Raw genomic sequence first — 12753 nt, forward strand, 5'->3', positions numbered from 1 at the left:
CAGATATGATAGTTCTCATTACTTATGTATAGCCAACCCTGAGGTGGTATTCATTTTTTATAGCTCCTGTAACAAATTACCACAACCTTAAAGGCTTGGAATAACAAAAATTTATTATAGTATAGTTCTGTAGATTAGAAGTCTGACATAGGTCTGATTGGGCTAAAATTAAGATTTTGATAGGCCTGCATTCCTTTCTGGAGGTTCTGGGGAGAATCCCTTTTGTTGCCTTTTTCAGCTTCTAGAGACCACCATATTTCCCAGCTCATGACCTCTTCTCTTTTTTCAAAGCCAGCAATGTTGCATCTTTCTGAGCCATCTTCTGTAACCACATCTTTCTCTAAGCACAACCGGAAAGGCTTTCTGTTTTTAAGATATCATGTGATTGTATTGGGACAAGATAATTCAGAATAATCCTAATAATCCAGAATAATCTTCCTATCTCAAGGCCCTTAATTTAATCAAATCTGCAAAGTCTCTTTGCCATGTAATGTGATATATTCACAGGTTCTGGGGATTAGAATGTGGACATCTTTGGGGGATCATTATTCTGCCTACCAGGGAGATCAAGAGAAATGAATTCTGAAAAGAAAGAAGCATTCCTTCTATGCTCTCCTGTGTTGTGAGGGATTCTCAGGAAAATCCCCAAATAGGACCTGAGATGTCTGACCCTACCTAAGGCACAATTTTTCATTTCTTATAAAAACAATACATTAGCATATCGTGACCATTGTTCACAAGCAAGGCAAGCCAAAGTCAACTGAGTATTTTCCTGTAAGAGATTTTCAGGTCTCACTGAGAAACATCTAGTAATCCTTTGGTTAAAATCCCTCTTATTTATGAATCCTGTTTCTTTACTTTTTTTGACATGTATTTCTTTATAAATAATCAAGGTATAAGCTTATCATTTAGAATCTCAAACCACACAGAAAGTTTATTTTTACCAGTGTCCCAGAATTATAGTTTGTTTTCACAGTAACCTCCATGAGAAACCTTCAATTTCTCAGGGAGAAATTATAGGTCTGGAATCTTTTGGAAAATTGATGATTTCCATGATAGGAGGAAGACTGAAAACATTACAGATAATACCTAGATATTTTGGGGACATTGTATATATGACTAGTTGTCTGAAGAAGAAAAAATAATCAAACCTGGCTTGCAGTCGGTCTGTACAATGTGCTAGCATCATCCAGAGTAGACAGCTACAACATCACAGCCTTACTTAGTGGTGATGCCAAAGGACAGGGTGAAGACAAACCCTTATAATGGGTAGAACTTTGAGCAATAGATTTTGTTGCCCATGTCTGGAGTGAGAGATGGCCAGCAGTATGGGTCTACACTGATTCATAAGCAGTTGCCAATTGGTGGGCTAGTGGGTCAGGGATTTGGAAGAAACAGGAATGAAAGATTGATGACAAGGAAGAGTAATCTCTTTGGGGAGAGGTGTGTGGATGAGCCTCTTTAAAAAGGAACCAACTGGGCAGCTCCAGTGGCTTAGCAGTTTAGCACTGCCTTCAGCTCAGGGCATGATCCTGGAGACCCAGGATCGAGTCCCGAATCAGGTTCCCTGCATGGAGCCTGCTTCTCTCTCTGCCTCTCTCTCTCTCTCTCTCTCTCTCTCTCTCTCTCTCTCTGTGTCTCATTAATAAATAAATGAAATCTTTAAAAAAAAATAAAAAGGAACCAACTGTGAAAATATGTGTGCTCCACGTGAAAGTCCACCAAAGGGCATCCACTGCAGAGAAGGCTCTTAATTATCAAATGGACAAAATGATGCTCTCTGAGACATCAGTTTCTCTAGCCACCCCAGTGTTTGTTTAATGGATCCTGGAACAAAGTGACTGTGATGGAGGCTGAGCAACATGGACTTATCTTAACTGAGGGTGACTTGGCTAATACTACTGCTGAGTGCCTCATTTGCCAACAGCAAGGACCAACATTATGTCCCCTTGGGTGCCTTCTCCAACACACAGCTTCTGTAGCACATGGGTAATCACCTATGACCACAAACAGATGACCACCAGCACTCAATAGCCAGTAGCTGGCACCCTTTCAGTGAGTCTCACAGTGGAGTGTCTCCAGTGAGACACCCCCATGAATAGCTTTTCTCAGCACCCTACATAATAGATTTCCAGCCATCTTTGTAAGCACATACCACAGCGACTTCTCTGTCATCCAGTTAGTAGTCACTGCTGGATTCTCTCCAAGATCTGAGTCTCCAACCAACATGCAGACTGATGCAAATAGAGAATATATAAGCCCTTTCATTGATTTGATTGATTATCATCCTGAAATTTCCATCTCAACATGATGAGTCAAAGGAATCAAAGTGACGAATCAGGAATCAAAGTCCTAAGAGGGGATCCCTGGGTGACTCAGTGGTTTGGCGCCTGCCTTTGGCCCAGGGAGTGATCCTGGAGTCCCGGGATCAAGTCTCACGTCGGGCTCCCAGCATGGAGCCTGCTTCGCCCTCCTCCTGTGTCTCTGCCTCTCTCTCTCTTTCTCCTCACTGTGTCTATCATAAATAAATAAATAAATCTTAAAAAAAAAAAGATTCTCAGAACCACTAAAAAAAAAAAGTCCTAAGAGGATGAAGGTATCCCCAAATTTCACATATCCTAAAATGGTAAATAATATTTCTTCAAGAAATCATGAAAATGTCTGTCTTATGTTTAAACCTGAAGCTAAATGTATTAAGATAATTCTGGATGAGTTTTCTTTTTTATTATTATTATTTTTTAGTTTTTGGATGAGTTTTCTTTCTAATTAAAAAAAAATCCAAATTCTTCAAATTCAAATAAACTCGTTTTAAATGGTGTTTATCCACAAGGTTCGTGTGACAGAAGAGATTAATGTATGAATGAAACTTTCCAAAGCTCACCTTCGGTTTCAGGCTAATGTAATCTATTGTGTTCTGTGCCTGCTTTAAAGCTTGAAGAAACATAATTAATATTTGTAAGTGCCTTATGATTTACTGGCTGCTTTGACATACACTTTACCTTTTAATCTACTCACAAATCTCAAAGTTAGTTATGACAACAATTAAATTATGTAACATTTTAGCATTTATTGGAAAATATATTTTATTGGAGAAAATTTAATAAACTGATAAATAAACAGAATAAATTTGAAACAATTTGAAATCCAACTATCAAGTGATAACTATTGTTAGAACTTCAATGTATCTTCTTCCATTCTTGTTATTATAATATAGATAGGCATTTTTTTAAAGATTTTATTTATTTATTCATGAGAGAGGCAGAGAGAGAGAGAGAGAGGCAGAGACATAGGCAGAGGGAGAAGAGGGACTCGATCCCATGATCCTGGGATCACAACCCGAGCCAAAGGCAGATGCTCAACCACTGAGCCACCCAGGTGCCCCAGATAGGCATATTTTTATAAAAATGAAATCATGTCACACGGGTTCTGCTAGTTTACATAACAACATATCATGAATATGTTATGTTCCTAAGTGTATTCCTTTTATACTGTGCTCCTAATCCTTTTGAATTAGGAAGTCTGTAATAACCTAATGGAAAGTACATTCTCTAATGCCCAGACAAGTAGGTATGCAAACGTGCAATTGAAATGTGTCAATAAATGAACATAGGAGGGTCTAGGAATTGTGGGATTTGAAGCCTATATAATTTTGGAGACTTTCTTTTATTTTTTACTTACAAGTTTATTTTATTTTTTGTTACATTACATGCTTACTTTAAAAATAATTAAACAAGGGGGCGGGGCAAGATGGCAGAGTAGGGTCCGCAAGTCACCTGGCTACACCAGCTTACCTGGATAACTTTCAAATCATCCTGAAAACCTACGAATTCGACCTGAGATTTAAAGAGAGAACAGCAAAAATAAATAAATAAATAAATAAATAAATAAATAAATAAATAAATAAATAACAGCTAGAACATTAAAGAGAAGAGTTTGTGCTTCTAACAACGTAGGAAGGCAGGGGGGAAGAATCCAGTGGGGGAAGGGCCCGCGAGGAGCCCGGCTAAGTGGGGTGGGGAAAGCCTGCCTCCAGGACAGGCAAGCCCAGCCCCGGAGAAGCAGGAACTTAAAAAATCCACACAGGATTCTTCCCGGAGGGAAACGCGCTCAGCAGGGAAATTGGGCAGAACCGCAGGAGGGGCAGTGGGGCCTCCAGGCTCCGGAGTCACTAACAGAGGAGGGGCGCCCCGGGGAGAGCGCGCCACACACTGCGGGACACACTGCGGGCCAAGCACGGTAAAGGGCCGGATTGCGCCCAGAGGGGCCTCGGGAGAAGCCGGTGGGGGCGCGGGGGCTCCGGGCGGAGGGGGCTGCACCTTGCTGCCTTCGGGAGCCGTGGCCTTGGGACTGCGATTCCAGCAGCACAGGCCCTGGGTCCCAGGGCACCAGGGGACTCAACCCAGGACCCTGCATTCCCCGGGGACAGGCGGAGGCTGCGAGGGCATAGAACAATGTGCAGATTAGCACCCCTCGCCCCGGAGCATCCATGCCAGTGTGGCCTGGGAGCTGCCGAGTTGCTGAGGGAGCTGACTCCAGGGCAGGAGAGCTGGCTGCTACCAGTGTCGTTGTTCCTCCTGGTGTCACTCTGTGCCTGGGACAGAGCAGAGCTGCCAGGGAACAGGGGCCTCACAGGATAAACAGCTCCCACTGAGCCCTGCACCTGGCAGGGGGCGGGGCAGCCCCCCAAGTGTCCACACCTGAGAATCAGCACAGCAGGCCCCTCTCCAGAAGACCAGCTGGAAGGACAGGGGAAGAGCAAGTTCTTGACCAAGCAGCGCTGGAAAGCTCCAGGGGAAGTCGAGGGACTTACAGTTTATAGAATCAGAGGATACCCCTCCTTTTTTTTTTTTCCTTCCTTTTTCCAGTACAACTCGTTTTTAGCCACTCTGCCCTGAGCAAAATGACTAGAAAGAAGAACTCACCACAAAAGAACCAGAAATAGTACTCTCTGCCACAGAGTTACAGAATTTGGATTAAAATTCGATGTCAGAAAGCCAAAACAGAAGCACAATTATAAAGCTACCCATGGCTCTGGATAAAAGGATAAAGGATTCAAGAGACTTCATGACCGCAGATTTTTTAAAAAAAATTTATTTATTCAGAGAGAAAGAGACTGAGAGGCAGAGACACGGGCAGAGGGAGAAGCGGGCTCCATGCAGGGAGCCTGACGCGGGACTCGATCCTGGGTCTCCAGGATCAGACCCCGGGCTGCAGGCGGCGCTAAATCGCTGCGCCACCGGGGGTGCCCATGACCGCAGATTTTGATCTAATTAGGCCGAAATTAAAAATCAATTAAATGAGATGTAATCCGAACTGGAGGTCCTAATGAGGAGGGTTAATGAGGTAGAAGAGTGAGTGACATAGAAGACAAGTTGATGGCAAGGAAGGAAGCTGAGGAAAAAAGAGAAAAACAATTAAAAGATCACGAGGAAAGGTTAAGGGAAATAAATGACAGCCTCAGAAGGAAAAATACGTTTAATTGGGGTTCCAGAGGGTGCCAAGAGGGACAGAGGACCAGAAAGTGTATTTGAACAAATCATAGCTGAGAACTTCCTTAACTTGGGGAGGGAAACAGGCATTCAGATCCAGGAGATAGAGAGATCCCCCCCTAAAATCAATAAAAACCTTTCAACACCCCAACATTTAATAGTGGAACTTGCAAATTCCAAAGATAAAGAGAAAATCCTTAAAGTAGCAAGAGACAAGAAATCCCTAACTTATATGGGGAGAAATATTAGATTAACAGCAGACCTCTCCACAAAGACCTGGCAGGCCAGAAAGGACTGGCAGGTAATAATATTCAGGGTCCTAAATGAGAAGAACATGCAACCAAGAATACTTTACTCAGCAAGGCTCTCATTCAGAATAGAAGGAGAGAGGGCAGCCCCGGTGGTGCAGCGGTTTAGCGCCGCCTGCAGCCGGGGGTGTGATCCTGGAGACACAGGATCAAGTCCCATATCGGGCTTCCTACAGGGAGCCTGTTTCTCCCTCTGCCTGTGTCTCTGCCTCTCTCTTTGCTCTCTCTGAATGAATAAATAAATAAATATTAAAAAAAAAAAAAGAATAGAAGGAGAGATAAAGAGCTTCCAAGATAGGCAGAAACTGAAAGAATATGTGACCACCAAACCAGTTCTGCAAGAAATATTAAGGGGGACTCTATAAAAGAAAAAGGATGCCCAAAGAAATAATCCACAAAAACAGGGACTGAATAGGTATTATGATGACACTAAATTCATATCTTTCAATAGTAACTCTGAACGTGAATGGGCTTCATGATCCCATCAAAAGATGCAGGGTTTCAGACTGAATAAAAAAGCAAGACCATCTATTTGCTATCTACAAGAGACTCATTTGAGACCTAAAGACACCAACAGCCTGAAAATGAAAGGTTGGAGACCCATTTACCATTCAAATGGTCTTCAAAAGAAAGCGGGGGTAGCAATCCTCATGTCAGATAATTTCTTTTTTTTTAGAATTTATTCATGAGTGACAGAGAGAGAGAGAGAGAGAAAGAAAGGCAGAGACAGAGGCAGAGGCTGAATCAGGCTCCATGCAGGGAGCCCAATGTGGGACTCCATCACAGGTCTCCAGGATCAGGCCCTGGGTTGAAGGTGGTGCTAAACTACTGAGCCACCCGGGCTGCTCACAGATAAATGACAGTTTATCCCAAAGACTGTAGTAAGAGATGAAGAGGGACACTATATCATACTTAAAGGATCTATCCAACAAGAGGACCTAACAATCATGAATATTTGTGCCCCTAATGTGGGAGCTGCCAAGTATATCAATCAATTAATAACGAAAGTTAAGACATACTCAGATAATAATACACTAATACTGGGAGACTTCTCACCGCACTTTCTGCAAATGACACATATTCTAAGCACAACATCACCAAAGAAACAAGAGCTTTATTTTTTATTTTTTTTGAAACAAGAGCTTTAAATGATACACTGGACCAGATGGATTTCACAGATATTTACAGAACTTTACATCTAAACGCAACTGAATACACATTCTTCTCAAGTGCACATGGAACTTTCTCCAGAATAGATCACTTACTGGGTCACAAATCGGGTCTTAACTGATACCAAAAGATTGGGATTGTCCCCTGCATATTTTCAAATCATAATGCTTTGAAACTAGAACTCAATCGCGAGAAGAAATTTGGGAGAAACTCAAACACACGGAGATTAAAGAGCATCCTGCTAAAAGATGAAAGGGTCAACCAGGAAATTAAGGAAAAATTAAAAAGATTCGTGGAAACTAATGAGAATGAAGATACAACCATTCAAAATCTTTGGGATACAGCAAAAGCAGTTCTAAGAGGGAAATACATCACAATACAAGCATCTAGAAAAAACTCAAATACACAAGCTAATGCTGCACCTCAAGGAACTGGAGAAAGAACAGCAAATAAAACCAACACCAAGCAGAAGAAGAAAGTTAATAATGATTCGAGCGGAACTCAATGAAATACAGACCAGAAGAACTGTAGAACAGATCAACAAAACCAGGAGTTTGTTCTTTGAAATAATTAATAAGATAGATAAACCATTAACCAGCCTTATTAAAATCAAAAGAGAAAAGACTCAAATTAATAAAATCACGAATGAAAAGGGAGAGATCACCACCAATACCAAGGAAATACAATTTTATTTATTTATTTATTTATTTTTTTAAATATTTATTTATTTATGATAGTCACAGAGAGAGAGAGAGAGAGAGAGGCAGAGACACAGGCAGAGGGAGAAGCAGGCTCCATGCACTGGGAGCCCGACGTGGGATTCGATCCCGGGTCTCCAGGATCGCGCCCTGGGCCAAAAGCAGGCGCCAAACCCCTGCGCCACCCAGGGATCCCACAAACTATTTTAAAAGCATATTATGAGCAGCTATATGCCAATAAATTAGGCAATCTAGAAGAAATGGATGTATTTCTGGAAAATCACAAACTACCAAAACTGGAACAGGAAGAAATAGAAAACCTGAACAGGCCGATAACCAGGGAGGAAATTGAAGCAGTTATCAAAAACCTCCCAAGACACAAAAGTCCAGGGCCAGATGGCTTCCCAGGGGAATTCTATCAAACATTTATAGAAGAAACAATACCTATTCTACTAAAGCTGTTCTGAAGGATAGAAAGGGATGGAATACTTCCAAACTCATTTTATGAGGCCAGCATCACCTTAATTCCAAAACCAGACAAAGACCCCACCAAAAAGGAGAATTATAGACCAATATCCCTGATGAACATGGATGCAAAAATTCTCAACAAGATACTAGCCAATAGTACTCAACAGTACATTAAGAAGATTATTCATCATGACCAAGCTCAGGGTGTGATCCTGGAGACCCAGGTCTCGAGTCCCATGTTGGGCTCCCTGCATCTTAGTGAAGGTGACAAGGAAAGGAACAAGAGGTGGTGGAAAGGGAGGTGGGCGGGGGCCATGGGGTGACTGAGTGGCGGGCACTGAGGGGGCATTTGATGGGATGAGCACTGGGTGTTATGCTATATGTTGGCAAATCGAACCCCAATTTAAAAATATACAAAAAAATACTTAAACAGTGCAAAATATATAAAGTAGTAGCACCTACCTCAACCTGTCCCCAAATAATTCTAGTAAATAGAATGGTCTCTTTCTTGGAAAGAGCTTTGTTTTAAATACATACCTTTGTTTATTAAAGTGTAAATGCATAGTATTTTCTATAGTATTGATTTTTAAAAAGTACAAACGTACTCATATAATTTCTACAGTTCAACAACTTGCTTTTGTCACTTAATCATATATTAAATATTGAAAGGTATCTTAAATGTGAAAAGTGAGTTTAGTTGTGTTTTTAAGTTTCAGTCTAATTAATAGTTAGTGTTGGGGAAGATGACTGAGAGGATATGAACCCTGTGAGCTGGATGCCTGTGATCACAGCCTCCTTACCCCCTTCCCTGTCTTTGGAATGTGCATTCTCCAGTCCCAGAGGCTACCTCAAGGGCATAGCCTTCTGGATGGATACCTTCTGGATGGTATCTGTGAAGGTCTCTAAAGAAACTCTTTTTTTTTTTTTTTTTTTTTTTTAAGGTTTTATTTATTTATTTGAGAGAGAGAGAAAGAAAGAGAGCACAAGCAGGGGGAGCAGGAGAAGCAGGCTCCCTACTGAGCAGGGAGCCCAAATGGAGGTTTGATCCCAGGATCCTGAGATCATGTCCTGAGCTGAAGGCAGACACTTAACCAACTGAGCCACCCAGGTGCCCCAAGGGCTTTAAAGAAATTTTTAAGGTTGAGAGTCTGCCTTCTGCTCAGAGTGTGATCTCCTGGGAGGAGTCCTGCATCAGGCTCCCCACAGAGAGTCTGCCTCTGTCTCTGCCTTTCTCTCAAGAATAAATAAATACAATCTTTTTTTTTTTTTTTTTTTTTTTTAAAGAAAAACTTTTAAGAATTGTTGGATGGTTCCAGAGAACTCATGTCCTGGTTGCTCAAGATAAGCCTCATATATAAATTCTCTTGCCAGTAAACCCACCACCTACGAATCAGGAATGGGATGGTCTCTTTCTTTGGTTTCTTAGTGACATCCACCTTGGGGGGGGAGGGATGCTGAGGGGGCTGGTTTCAGATTACATCTGGGAAGCTCTGGAGAGCAGACATGAATAAATCCTTTAATGTTCTTAAATCAGTTAATTATTAATTAGGAAGTCTTTTGGAAATGCTGAACAGTTTTATTAAGTAGGAAAAAATAGTACTTCTAGTGTTTGAGTTTTGTTTAAACAAAAGTTTATTTTATTTTGGTTATTAAAAACAAAACAAAGAGATTAAGGAGTGCACTTGTGATGACCACTGGATGTTGTATGAAGTGTTGAATCACTATATGGTAAACCTGAAGCTAATAATACACTGTGTGGTAACTTATTGGAATTTATATTAAAACTTAAAACAGAGGGCACCTGGGTGGCTCAGTTGGTTAAGCGTCTGCCTTTGGCTCAGGTCATGAACCCAAGGTCCTGCGTTCGAGCCCCATGTTGGGCTCCCTGCTCAGCAGGGAGTCTGCTTCTCCCTCTCCCTCTGCCTGCCATTCTCTCTCTCTCTTTCTGTCAAATAAATATTTAAAATCCTTAAAAAACAAAAAAATATAAAAGAATTGTCTGAACTGTAGGACTGAGAAACTGGCCTGAAAATTGCAATATGTTCCTGGAGACTTGGAGATTCTGGTCCTTTTTATTTTCTATTTTAAAACATATTTATATTTATTAATTTGTTAACATTTTAGTATAGTTGATACACAATGTTACATTAGTTTCAGGTGTACAAGTTAATGATTTGACAAGTTTATACATTATGCTATGTTCACCACAAGTGAAGTTACCATCCATCCCATTACATCACTATTACAATATCAGTGACTGTATTCCTTATGCTCTGCCTTTCATTCCCATGGCTTATTCATTCCATAACTGGAAGCCTGTATCACACTCTCTCCTTCACTCATTTGGCCCATTCCATGTCACCCCTCCCCTGGCAACCATCAATTTATTCTCTATATTTATAGGTTTGATTATGCTTTTTTTTAATTTTTATTTTTGATTATGCTTTTTGTTTGTTTGTTTTTTTAAGATTCCACTTATGAGTGGGATCATATGGTATTTGTCTTCCTCAGTCTGACTTAATTCACTTAGCATAATGTTTATTAGGTGCATACATGTTTCTCAAATGGCCATCTCATCCTTTTTATGGATAAATGATATTCTTTTCTGTGTGTGTGTGTGTGTGTGTGTGTGTGTGTGTGTGTGTGACATTTTCCTTATCTACCTATGTATTAATGAATACTTAGGCTGGTTCCATAACTTGGCTATTGTAAATAATGCTGCAACAAACATATGGCTGCATATAACTCTTTGAATTAATGTTTTTGTTTTCTTTGGGTAAATCCCCAATAGTGAAATTATTGGATCCAATGGTATTTCTATTTTTAATTTTTTGAGTAACCTCTGTACTGTTTTCCACAGTGACTATACCAATTTATATTCCCACCAACAGTGCATGAGGGTTCCTTTTTCTCCAAATCCTTGCCAACACTTGCCATTTCTTGTCATTTTGATTTTAACCATTCTAACTGATGGAAGGTAATATCTCTTTGTGGTTTTGGTTTGCATTTTCCTAATGATTAGTGAGATTAAGTATCTTTTCATATGTCTGTTGGCCATCTGGATGTCTTCTTCAGAAAAATGTATATTCAGGTGCTCTGTCCATTTTTTATTAGATTGCCTTTTTTTTTTGATGTTGCGCTTATAGCTCTTCTTAAAAAAATATTTTATTTATTTATTTGAGAGAGAGAGGGAGCACAAGCATGAGAGCAGGAGGGAGAGGGAGAGAGAATCTGAAGCAGGCTCCCCACTGAGTACAGAGCCAAACATGGGGCTTGATCCCACCATTGAGAAATCACAACCTATGCCAAAACCAAGAGTCAGAGGCTCAACCAACTGAGCCATCTAAGTTCTTTATATATTTTGGATATTACCCTCTTATTGGATATATCATTTGCAAATATTTTCTCCCATTCAGTAGATTATCTTTTAGTTTTGTTAGTGGTTTCCTTTGCTGTGCAGATACTTTTTATTTTGATGTACCTTATTTTTGCTTTTATTTTCCTTGCCTTAGGAGACATATCTAGAAAAATGTGGGTATGGCTGATGTCAGAGAAATTATTGCCTATGTTCTTTAATAGGAATTTCATGGTTTCAGGATTAGGTCTTTAATCCATTTTGTGTATAGTGTTAGAAAGTGGTCCAGCTTCAGGTTTCACAATTAGATCTTTAATCCATTTTGAGTTTATTTTTGTGTATGGTGTTAGAAAGTCATCCAGTCTCCCTGGCACCATTTATTGAAGAGACTGTCTTTTCCCCATAGCATATTCTTGCCTCCTTTGTCATAGATTAACTCACTATAATCATGAGTTTATTTCTGTGGTCTCTATCCTGTTCCATTGATCTATGTGTCTATTTTTGTGCTTGTACCTTATTGCTTTCATTATTACAGATTTCTAATATCTGTCGCAATCTGAAATTGTGATACCTTCAGCTTTGTCCTTGTTTCTCAGGATTGCTTTGGTTATTCGACATCTTTTGTGGTTCTATACAAATTTATTATTATTTGTGCTAGTTTTGTGGAAAATGCTATTAGTATTTTGATAGAGATTGCATTGAATCTGTACATTACTCGGGGTAATATGGGAATTTTGACAATATTAATTCTTCCAATCCATAAGCATGGAATTATCTTTCCATTTGTGCCATCTTCAGTTTCTTTCATCAGTGTTATATAGCTTTCAGAGTATAGGTCTTTCACTTATTTGGTTAAGTCTATTCCTAGGTATTTTATTAATTTAGGTACAATTGTAAATGGTGTTGTTTTTTAAATTTCGTTTTCTGAGACTATCTTTTTTGGGTATAGAAATACTACTGAGGGGTACATAGATGACGCAGGTTGTTAAGAGGCTGCCTTTGGGGACTCCTGGGTGGCTCAGCGGTTGAGCATATGTCTTTGGCTCAGGGTGTGATCCTGGAGTCCCAGGATCGAGTCCCACATCAGGCTCCTTGAATGGAGCCTGCCTCTCTCTCTCTCTCTCTCAAATAAATAAATAAAATCTTAAAAAAAATAAAAAAGAGTCTGCCTTCGGCTCATATCATAATCCTAGGGTCCTGGGATCGAGCTCCTTGTTGGGTTTCCTGCTCAGCAGGGAGAACCTGCTTTTCCCTCTGCCCTTCCC

At 40.3% G+C, this 12753-nt stretch overlaps 1 long non-coding RNA gene across 5 annotated transcripts in view; it reads right to left on the reverse strand.

The window, feature by feature from the left end:
- The window catches only part of LOC144318086 (uncharacterized), an 84210-nt gene that overhangs the window by 65501 nt on the left and 5956 nt on the right, over positions 1–12753 (reverse strand). For all 5 annotated transcript variants that reach the window (XR_013383947.1, XR_013383944.1, XR_013383942.1 and 2 more), the window contains exon 2: positions 3792–3833. This is a non-coding gene — a long non-coding RNA (uncharacterized LOC144318086). The remainder of the gene's footprint in view (positions 1–3791; positions 3834–12753) is intronic.

Source organism: Canis aureus, chromosome 1 (assembly GCF_053574225.1).
Source record: "Canis aureus isolate CA01 chromosome 1, VMU_Caureus_v.1.0, whole genome shotgun sequence".
Taxonomy (NCBI): domain Eukaryota; kingdom Metazoa; phylum Chordata; class Mammalia; order Carnivora; family Canidae; genus Canis; species Canis aureus.